Raw genomic sequence first — 11,385 nt, forward strand, 5'->3', positions numbered from 1 at the left:
TGAGCTTCTTTTTTTTCTTTCAAAGAAGTGTGAATTTTACGTCTGAACTTGAGAATGAAGTGATGGAAACACTTTACAGCCCATGAATTACAGTGTAATTATCAGTACAGATGGAGCATTAAAATATTTACTGGGTTTTTTTACACCAAGGACTTAAATAAATTACACTGTAATTTAATGAATTACACTCCCATATTTGACTCTTGATCCATAAGAAGATATATTTGTGATTTTAAGAACCAAAAACCATCTCAGTGTAGTTTTACATCTCCTCTCTCAGAGCTTCTCTCTGAAGCTCTAGTAACAACAGGTCAGTGAGCAAATCAGAAGAGAGGAGGCTCTGAGCCTCTCTTCTGATTGGCTGAATGTTGTCAGAGTGATCCAATAAAAATATAGCAGATTTCAGGTAAAAAAAAACACCAAATACGCAAGGTTTGGGTGGTGGTGTCAGGTGGGTGGGGCATGGCTGAGAGCAGTGACTGGTTTGTTGTGACATCACAAAGTTAAGAAGTCCTACGGCTGGTTTTAAGGCTCACAGTTTCTGAATACAGGCTGTGTGCATTTCTCTGTGGAACTGAGGCTTTGATACTTTCAAGTATTTATATAGAACCTAGACCTGCTTTATAATCAAAGACCACATGGACATCTACCTTTATACTATATGGACCTTTAATATGGTTTGGTTATCACCGTGTGTGGCAATAATAGATCCTCATACTCCACAATTTGTTTTTATCTAACTCCCGTCTCATTTAGTTTTATAACAGTATTTTTTTTCTGTTCACCTACGTGTGTACTTTAATAACCTGAGCTTGATTCCATAAATTCTCCAACCGCTCTCTTGGCTGTGTAACAGAACATTTCTTCTTATTGTGGGTGGTGAAAATACAGCTAAGAAAGATCATCCTTTATCCTTCAAACAATGTTCGAGTGCTTCACTTCTCTGAGGTGACTTTTGTTTTGTGTCTGTGGGTGAGATGTCTGGCAAGTTGATGACAGTCGACGACCTGACCTAAACTTTGACTTGGACCTGTTGTTGCGCACTCGTCTTTGAATTTCGTGATCTGTTAACAGATATTTTTCTTAATAATTATTTTATAAAATACTGGCATTGAAAACAGGAAAATGTATTGTTGCAGACTTACCGAGGTCATTATTTGTCATTGATGTTAGTGTGGGGTGCACAATGAATATCATTTTACTACGAAGCGCCATGACATACTGCTGCTTTCAATTAGGCCTATGATTTTTCAAAGAGAGCCTACACTTTGACTCAGCGGCCAATTAGGCAGTCGATTAACACTAGTGCCGATTCAATTATTCATCTGAAAGACCCTTCAGGTGCAGAAGTGTGGAGCTGGAGAAGGCCAGAACAGATGTTGGATCAGTGTACGCATGGATGCATAGGTTCAGCAGTGGTAGCTGCAAGGTCTGACAGGATTAGTTTTTCCTGCAAAAACTTAAATGCAAAATGAGCATTAGATTATCTTCAGGGCGTTATACATTTTCAACTTTTTCTTTTAAACGTCACTTCTGTTGGTCTATATGCTTGCATTCATTATTTCAAGTGTGTTATAATGAAAGTGAAGGCCTATGACTATTTGGACCACAGAAAACCACAGATGAACAAGGATGCTAAATTGCAGCTTAAGTTTTAGCGGTGAAATATATACAGTGTATAACATAATGACAGATCAATACTTACTGCGTATGCAATAAGGCCTGGGTACCCGTTTCTTAATGCTTACTACACATATTAACAAGGAAGTTCATTTTTTTGTTCTTTTTTTTGTGATAGTAGAATTTAGGGCGGAAAAAAAAAACCCCTCCACTAGGATAAAGACTTCGGATGGCATAAATCATGCCCCCCTTACCGAAGAAAAAATTGAAACAAAACAATTTTCATTAACTTATTTATGCACTTCTGACCTGATATTTTTTAATAGATTTTCACCTTATCGTCTATTATAATCAAAGCTGTGAAACGAAACCACAACCGGTGACAGACAACAATAGGAACTTATTGTTTTAGTCACTGTTGATGAAATATAGCACGTCGGAAAAACTCTTTAACTCTAAAACCATGCTATGCGTCTCACTCTCTTCCCAGTATTAGCTGGCAAGAGAGTAAGGGCCTCTTTGCTCATATTGCCAGCGCTGGGAGGATTGTAGCTGAAAAGTGACCTTACACACTTGGTGTCAGGTTGAAAAGAAAAAAAATCTCTTTTTAGTGACAATTTGAAACGGCGCTCAATTTGACCCTGAAACACCACATTAAAGCTTTAAACCCTACAGAGTCAAAACCAAACACTCTGCAAACCAGCTTTATATTTTTGCCAATTCTGAGCTCATCTTATTCAGGTCAATATCCCCAGTATTAATCCATCATATGATTTAGGGCTTTGCCCCTTCTCTCTGGTTGCAGGCTCTCACCCCCAAGGCACCATCTAATACCTTCGTGTGCTGCACAAAACGCACCTAGAGAATGGTTAACAAAACGAAATAAAAAAAAAAAATCCAGTCTTGAAAAGGAGACTTCCCCCCCTGGTCATTTCAAACGTTGCCCCATGAACAAGCTGAGACTCTCACAGCTTCCAGCATTCGACCTCACCGTGCTCTCCGTCCCCACTCCACACTTCCCCCCCCGACTTGGAAACTGAAAACATTACCTGAGCGATTCACACTCTTATAGATGTTTCCACGGTCATCTTTATTTCGCGTAATTTGGTGTTTATTTGGTGGGGTAAAAACGGCTGCTCTGCTTTTTCATGCCGCAAATCTATTCTAAGAAGTCAAGAATAAACAACTGACAGTTCAACGTCAGAGGACAGTCCAACAGTCTATTTACAGTCTTTTTCATGCTGCTTTCAACTGTTTTCAGTGCTCTGTGCTTCAGTCCAGGGACTCACCTGCCAGCACCCACTCTCCTAATGATGACACAGTATCATCAGGGGAGCTGTAATGATTTGTAATTATTACCTCAGGACTCCATAAATGATATGTTGTCCAGACCAAAGAGCCCCCACAGATTAAGCTAGGTAGCTGCTGTCTTTAGAGTTAGCTCTGACATCTGAGAGTAACCTCACTCCAGCTGGAACATTTCGGTCTTAGATTTGAAGATCTTTTTATTCTGCTGAAAGTTTTATTATGAACATTCAAAAATATTCAGCCTTACATTTGATCGTGGTTCAAGGTGGAAAAACAAAGGTGAAGTGTTTGGTCAGTCATTTTGAATTTAAATACAGAATATGATAATGAGTAGAATCAGCAGCAGAACCAAGATGAGTACAATCTCCATCCTTGCTCCAGTCAGGCTCCACCTGTGTACAAGAACAGAGACAGTTCATGAATTTCAAAAACAGCAGTTATGAAAGATTGAAAACAAATATGAATGTTTATACACGGCCTGAAGACTCAACATGTGACATGGTCTGCAGAGTTACCAGGTCTGAACCCTTTTGAAAACCTCTGGGAGATTTTGAGGTGACGTGTTAAACGACTTTTCAGATTGGATTTATTCCTCTGTTGGAGGTGGGGTGATATTAACATTACATGCACTGGTCAGTGATTTTTAATCTTGTCTGGAGCACATACAGACAAGATGAGACTGTGACTTTGTGTGTCACAGTGTCCCCTCAATAAACAAAACAAAATCTTTTAACAGTTGCTTGTTCCATGTTGAGAAAGTCCAGGTATTCCTCCAGCCACTAGAGAAGTATTGCAGCATCCTGTTTAAAAGAATTAGTCTTTTAGTAGACAACACTATTGTCTAACGTTTTGGCCCAGCAAGCATGCTATTGGACAAACAGGAAATTTTACATTAAACTAGAATCACCGGCTCATGGCTGTTTTGTCTACCAAGCAGCCAAGACGAGGAAATGCGTTCAAAATCACCTCTTCCTGAGTTACAGCGCTGAATAATGACCAAAGGTGCTTTTGCAGAACATTATGATGTCACAGTGAAGTTGACCTTTGACCATTTGGATATGAAATGTCATCAATTCATTTTATCCTTACAGACATGTGAGTTAAACTGTGTCATACTGTAATTAGTGGATTAATTTTGAGAGTTATGGCCAAAAACATGTTTTGTGAGGTCACAGTGAGCTTGACCTTTGTCCACTAAAATGTAATCAGTTCAAAGTGAGTGTTTGTGCCAAATCTAAACAAATTTCCTCCAGGTGGTCTTGAGATATCACATTCAAGAGGCTAAAACGGGTGTTTTGTGAGGTCACCGTGACTTTCATGATCGTTTTTCTTCTGTTTTGTTTTTTAATCAACGTGAAATTTAACTTTTGTTTGAAAATGCATTTGCTTACATTTTGGATTGGTGTTATTAAAAGAAGGCTGAATTAGCTGTTTTGCAGTTCCTTAAGCAGCTTTTATTTCTAAGTTGATTTATGTACGTGTATTATAATAATGATACTCTGAATGATATCACTCTATGTTTTATGTCTTTGTTAAGACTTGATAGAGTTATGACTCAGAGACTTAAATTCATTCATTCCCTCTCACACTCACCAGGACTTTTGGCTTTGTCCTGCTGAATGCTTTCTCTTTTGTTTGAACTTTGTCACTTGGATGAACAAAACTGTGCTTCAAAGTGCTTCACTCCTTTGTACTGCTGCCATTTGTTTATCCTGTTGATTCACATTTCAACACCTCTGTGTCCCTGCACCCGAGACACAGAGCTGACGACCTGCTGAGATGATTTGTCTCTAACAAGGTATACATGACTGTAGAAAGCAATGCAAGAGAAAGATACTTCCTGCCTCTCTCCATGGTCACTTGTCCTGACAGTTTGGAGAAACATTTTGTCCAACTTTTATTCACGTTATTCAAAAATACATTTCTTATCCTCAAGAAGAGAGTTTTTGAATTATGATTATTGTCTGTCACAGAACATATTCTGCAATTTCATGATGCATCTTGGTGCTCCAACATTTACATTTACAGGAGATGTGTTTTTAAAAACAATTGCAGACCTTCCACTTTGAATAGGAGGCATTACATTGAGACCAAACAAAACTAGTATAAACACCTCATATAAGCATATTGCACATTAATTCACAATCTCCATCCAATCCCCCTCCCCCATCCCCCCAACTAAAGATTAAACTGCCAAATGCTCACCTGCTGCTAAATGCATTTAACAATTTACAGCCTGAATACATTTGGCTATCCATTTAGGTGATGGTCTTTGTTGCACTTCATTTGCGTTCATTAATATTCATAGGATGTCAATCTGTTCGGGTTGTTACACTGGAAGACACCAGAGGATAGAAGATGGTAGATAAGGAAAACGTATTACTGGCTGATAACTCAGTTTTCATCATCTACAATCTGATAATATTTCTATCTGACTTTTATTATTAAGATTTTGGGTGGAGAAGTGGAAGAGCACAGCAGAGACTATTACAGGATATATTTATGAGTGGAACTAAAGTTCATCATCCTTGAGCCAAGCTCTCACTTAAACCACAGTGATAAGGATTGTGGATAAGTGTCAATCACTTAATATGATCAAAGTCTCCAAACTACCTCAAGACCACATGTGCAAAGTAGCAGATTCAGAATGAAAACGAATCCGAAACCCAAAAACACCTAAAAATGAGTCCATTTATCAGGGATGTAGTCTGAAACAGTCCCATCAACTAAAACACATAACATATACATACAAAAATATTGTCACCCAACTCAGCAGCTGCCCTCAGCTCTGCAGAATATTTTAGCATCTTTCAGCTTATTGTTTTGGTTTTCATAGCCTACAACTTTAATGTTTTGGTTCCCTCTCATCAACCTCGTTGAACATACTGGAACATTTAAAAGCTTAAGTGGCAGACATTTTTTAGCAGGTTTAAGCTGATTTTTTAACCACCCTTGTGTGTTCTCTCCAGGAAACTCGGCTGGCAGTGTAAAAGGAGTCAATTGCCTTTTTTAATACCCACAAATTTTGGTATAAAAAGTGTTGGAGCCTTTGTGTGAGAAGCTTCAATTGGTTATTGTGTGTTTTTAAAACTTATTTCAGGGCTGCAGCTCACTCTTTCATCCCTGAGCACAGTGCAGCTTGCTCTGTCTCCGGTGTAACAGCACCGCGCTGAACAGGTGACAGGTGTGTTTACAATCATTATGTTCTTAAAAACTGAAAAGGGGCAAAAATTTGTGTGTTTACCGTGGGGTTGTGTAAGTGTTTTTTTTTTTTCGTCAGTGGAAAAAAGGGGCTATTAGATGCATTTGGTGTCCAGAAAACTTGATGGTAAAAGAACACTAATGTTTCCTCTGTCTGTTGGATCTGTTAAACTGTTTGCCATAGAACCTTTGTAATGTGATTACACTTACTTAGCACTTTATTAGGAACACCATACTAGTACTAATAAGATCTGTCAGCTGCACATTCATGCTGCCAATCTCCTGTTCTACCACATCCCAAAGGTGTTCTACCGGATTCAGATCTGAAAACCAGGGAGGTCACTGATACCCATGTTCATACAAAACTAGTTTGAGATGACTTTAGTTTTGTGACGTGGAGCGTGATCCTGCAGGAAGTAGGCATTGGAAGATGGTAAACTGGGGCCATGAAGCAATGATACTCAGGTAGACTGTGACATCCAGACCATGATTGATTGGTTTAAAGGCCCAAAGTGTGATACTATTGATGCTACTGTAACACTGTTTTTTTTTGCTTGCAGTAGGATCTGTGTGGAGTAGTAGTGTGAAGATCAATATCGACACAGACTTTAATACTGCAATTAACATGTTACAGCTCCCACCACATGTCCTGTCCCGGGGGCTGAACATTAGATTTTTCCTTGTTGTGATTTATCATATCTCATGAGAGTAGCTGAATACTGACTTCAGTTAATTAAATTCAGATGAAGAAGAGATTGTTTAGATGATTCTCACCCTGTGCGTCCCAATCCTCCACCCGTACCAGTCGAGTTGTCGACAGCCCGATCTCTTGGCTGGTGGTTCCCAACCTTGGGGACAGGAGCACCACAGGGGGGCAGCAAGATAAGATGAGTGGGTCACAGGATCATTAACAGTTTAGGTAAGCAGAAAAAAACATTACTCTAATCTTTTTCTTCCTCTTATCTCTGTCTCTAATTTTCAGGATTGAACTGGTCAAAGGTCACCAGTGACAGGGGTTCACAACCAGACACTACAATGTTTATATGGATCAAAATGTTGATGAGTATATACTTACAGAACGTATGGGATAATACTGATCACCATACAACACAACAGACTCCAAACCATGAGGATCGGTCTCGCACTGAACCTGTAAAGCAACGGATCATAAACAGAAAACAGGAGTAAACGTGTGTTTTGTTAAAGAGCCAATATGCCAAAGATGTTTAGAAGTGTGTGTGTGTGTGCGTTTGAAACTGAAACAATGCAGTGTGACTGAACAACATAGTCTTCCCAAATCCCAAAAGTGGGATATAATTAAACTCACGGGAAAGGCCAACTCCTCTGCCACAATGGGAAGTACCTGATCAAGAAAACAGCAGGACCATATGTTATTTTAGAATTAGTGTCCAAGTTTGTTGTTTGTCAACCTTCAATCTCTTAAACTCTGCCATACTCATTGATTGGAACTGATGGGAGTTTAGTAGATAATAGATATGACATACATACATAATTAGAACACCAACAGTTTAAGAGGTTACTTCAATGTTGACTGCCTAAATGACGGGTCAAGAAGTGTTTCATTTCATATCGTTCGACGCGGCATGAGAACTGCTGTATGGACAAACTCTAAACAATTTGCCATGTAAAATCACTAAAAACACTGCCCTGGTTAACTATAGCCCGACAAGAAAAACCAGTTTCTTTAATCAAAAGAGGAGATACTGTGTCATTATCTTATCGTGTATACATGTATGCATACTAACTTGTTAAATAAACGAAAGCATGTTGAACTACTGCAATCGTGTCAGCATAGGCAGACACCGGCATTTTAAACACTTAGATAACAGCATTAACCTACCATTTTAGCGCAGATTTTGAGCTGTTGTGACTACAACTTTGCAAATTGTCGGTTAGCTTTTATTTAGCTGTGATGCTAACTTCACTGCGCAAGCGCTCAGTGAATGTTTACAGGAAGTGATGATCATTCTCGCGATACAAGGGAGACAGAGACCATCTTGCGATCTTGCATTACATCACCAGACTAAATTAGTTTTGCTCTGCGCCAAAAACCCCAAGAATCCAGAGATTTCCTTTTTAGGTTTTTGTAAGAATCTGGATCATATCTGGAGATTTTTTATCGATATGACATCTTAGGTCATCTGTGATTGGAGCACATCCAGTCCAGAATTCATCATATATGGCTTCATATTTTGAAATATCTGGGCAACGACATCTATTTTGCGTAATTTTTTTAACGATTTACCCTGAATCTAAATTGGAATGCTCAAGTTACATCAACAAGTTAAAGACTGGGTTTGTACTAAATAAATTAAGCTTTTCATTAGTTCAGAGAGGGCAGTGAAACTCATTTAGAATCACTATTTAGAATATGAGCTGCTGGTTCTCTCTTTGTTGATTTCTAATGCCAACTCCTTCCTCCACCCTAACCTCCTGCTTATGTGATTAAGTTTTGGTATTTCATTCTCACTCAGCTCTAATGTTCGTGCATGTTTACGGCTATCTCTGGTTCTCTACCATTACACGTTAATGGGATTAGTTCCTCAAACAGCAAAAGACACTAAAGCCAAGACACTTCCATCAATTCCTCAGTGTCAAGTGTCTCTGACAAGTATAACATGAAACCTCAGAAGAAGAATTGGAATCTCAGCTTACCTGGGATGTAGAGCTGAATCACTTCCTGAATAATTTCCTGTTTTACTGTTTCCAAGCGATAAGAAACTTATCTTATCTTTAACTTAAACTTGTCTTATATTCCATGTATTGCTGATGTTTTCTTCTTAGTCCAGAGAAACTAAAAAGACTCCCAAGTTCTTATTGGTGACACATCCTTACATTAAAATAATGCAAAACTGAGGAGGATGCCCACAGTCTTTCATCTCTTTGATGTGTTGGGCTGGGCTGATGGGTGTCATTGTTTCATCTATAGATGACAAATGATATTATTTTGTCATTTAAACAGTCTTGTGCTAAGGTGGTCTTCACTAGATGATGATCATCTTTCATCTTCTTTTTAGTCATTTTATGATCTCACTATCCCGTCGGTTTTCTTGCCATGATTTTGATTCCTGCCGTCGTCTTCTTAGTTTTACTTTTTTATGATTGTATCAGTCAGTCCAGTATTTGTAGTTCCATTCCATTGGGGCCAATGTCTGTCATAAAAAGGAAGAAAACTTGTATTACAAATGAGTAGAAATGGGAAAATTGTTCAGTTGTTTCTAAAATCCTTCAACCTCTTCTCAAGCTGAACTGCCAGAGTTGGCTGTCTAGGCTTGGTTACAGGCTAAAACAATAAAAGTATAGAATATATCATCTTAACTCCAAACTGTTGAGTAGAGATGAACTTTGTAATTCTACATATGTATCTCATTATTCTAAAACCAAAATAACAAATACAAAAATTCTCTAAAATCATCTTCACAATTGCTTAGAAAAAAATACTTGTACACTGTATGGAAATTCAAAATTTCTTACTTTATAGAGAAACTTTACCTTGTTAGTGTGCCTATGTTCGTGTCTCTTGATAGTAATGTCAGACTGCCAGATGTATCACTGGGTGTAGGACAATGAGTGTTGTTAGTCCTGCAGAGTTCCCTGTTTCCTGTGGGTGGAATTTGACTTTTATCACAGGCAATATTTTTCCAGTCATTTATCTTACACCCTTCCTGCTCATGTTTACAGAGATTTGAGATTTGCCCTATGGGAATGTGAGTAATACTCCTGCGGGATATTTTAAAAAGTTAGCTTTTTGTGTGTGTGTGTGTGGTAGTTGGGTGATGGCAGCGGGAGAGGAGTGCGAAGTTTTACTTTATTAACTATGTCCAAAAATCACAGGAAGTGAAAAAAAAGAGGCAGGGATCCAATGAAAACTGGAGAGCAGGTTACGAACACGGGAAAACAGAGCAACTCTAAACACAAAGCACAAAGCAAATGTGAAAACTAAAATAAAACTAAGTCCTGAACTGGGAGCAAAAACAGGAGGAGGCAAAGCACTGGAAAACTCTGTCAAGGAGTAAAGGTGAACACAAAGGCTGACACACTCATTAATCTCCGAGGAAGGAAACACTGTAGGGCGGAAAACACTGTAGGGGCAGGAAACAACAGCACAGACATACAAGGAAACTCATTTCAAAATAAGAACAGGAAATAGAGTCCATGCAGATCATGACAAACCAAGTAGAGGTAAAATTAATTATTTAAAAATGGTGACATATGGTGATAATAATGATATATACGATAAAACTATTAGAACATCTTTAGGCTGCCAACTTCATTGAACAATAACAGTGGTCATTTTACACAGCAGTGCACCTGTCAACACACTGCCAACCTGGACCTATAGCTCTCAGCACTTACTGCTACAGCTGTAGGAGCTTAGAGAACATGCAGCAGTGGTCGTTGATAATCTTTTTTCTTTTAATCTTACTATGTCGGAATGACAGTTCCACATTGAGCTATAACGTCCAAGAAAGAAACCCCCCCCCCCCAACCTGAAGATGCTTGTTATGTTGAGAGTGAATGACAGACGAACGGTCACATCAGGCTGCGTGTTGCAATGTGGCACAGCAGCAGCAGGTACCCCTAGACTCACTTCTTTTCTTGTGCTTTTATTTTGTAGGCAAAATAAAAGCACAAGAAAGTTTGTTTTTTTTGGCAGCGTTGCTTTATTTCAAGCTATCTGGAAATCAGTCAGATGTATTTGTATGTGACTGTGGGCCACAGCACCACATGTGAACAGTGACAAAATAAATCCCAGTCGCATTTTTATCAATCCATTTCTTAAATTGGACTTTGATGATATTCTCACCCGCCAACTAATGAGTTAAAAAAAATTGGCCTGAGGTCAAACTTACTTGCCGACCCCTGACAAACACTGACAGGAAAAGAACATGAGACAAACAAAGTCAGGGAAGTCCTGCAGCTTCAAAATCTCTGAGTAGAAAACCACAAACCTGAAGAGACGCCTTAACGTTAAAGATGTTCAATAATGTTACATTACCTCGAAAACCATATCAAGCCAGATACTGAGGGCAGTGGTATAATGTGTATGAGCATCTCACAACAGCAGCACATTGCGACATTGCTTGCAGATGGGAGTGTAAAGTCAGTAGCCCAGCAAACTAAGCTGGCTAACCTTTTGCTGAAGACAAGTTTGTTTATTTTAGAGTGCTAAACATGCTAGCCATGCTAAAGTATTGTGATGGCAAAAGTCATATTTAAAGTGTAATCATTTAT

At 38.7% G+C, this 11,385-nt stretch overlaps 1 long non-coding RNA gene across 2 annotated transcripts; it reads right to left on the reverse strand.

Annotated features, from left to right (window-relative positions):
- Positions 1–3,138: 3,138 nt before the first annotated feature.
- Positions 3,139–9,738, reverse strand: LOC111223832. 2 transcript variants are annotated; one of them, XR_002665192.1, is made up of 6 exons: positions 9,643–9,738; positions 8,806–9,073; positions 7,457–7,492; positions 7,205–7,279; positions 6,904–6,977; positions 3,139–3,320 (listed from the first exon to the last, which is right to left on the reverse strand). It is a non-coding gene; the product is annotated as an uncharacterized LOC111223832 (long non-coding RNA). The 2 variants fall into 2 exon arrangements; XR_002665191.1 differs by having other exon boundaries at positions 8,806–9,302.
- Positions 9,739–11,385: the final 1,647 nt, after the last annotated feature.

The sequence above is a fragment of the Seriola dumerili genome, unplaced genomic scaffold (genome assembly GCF_002260705.1).
Source record: "Seriola dumerili isolate Sdu_G_001 unplaced genomic scaffold, Sdu_1.0 BDQW01000116.1, whole genome shotgun sequence".
Lineage (NCBI taxonomy): Eukaryota > Metazoa > Chordata > Actinopteri > Carangiformes > Carangidae > Seriola > Seriola dumerili.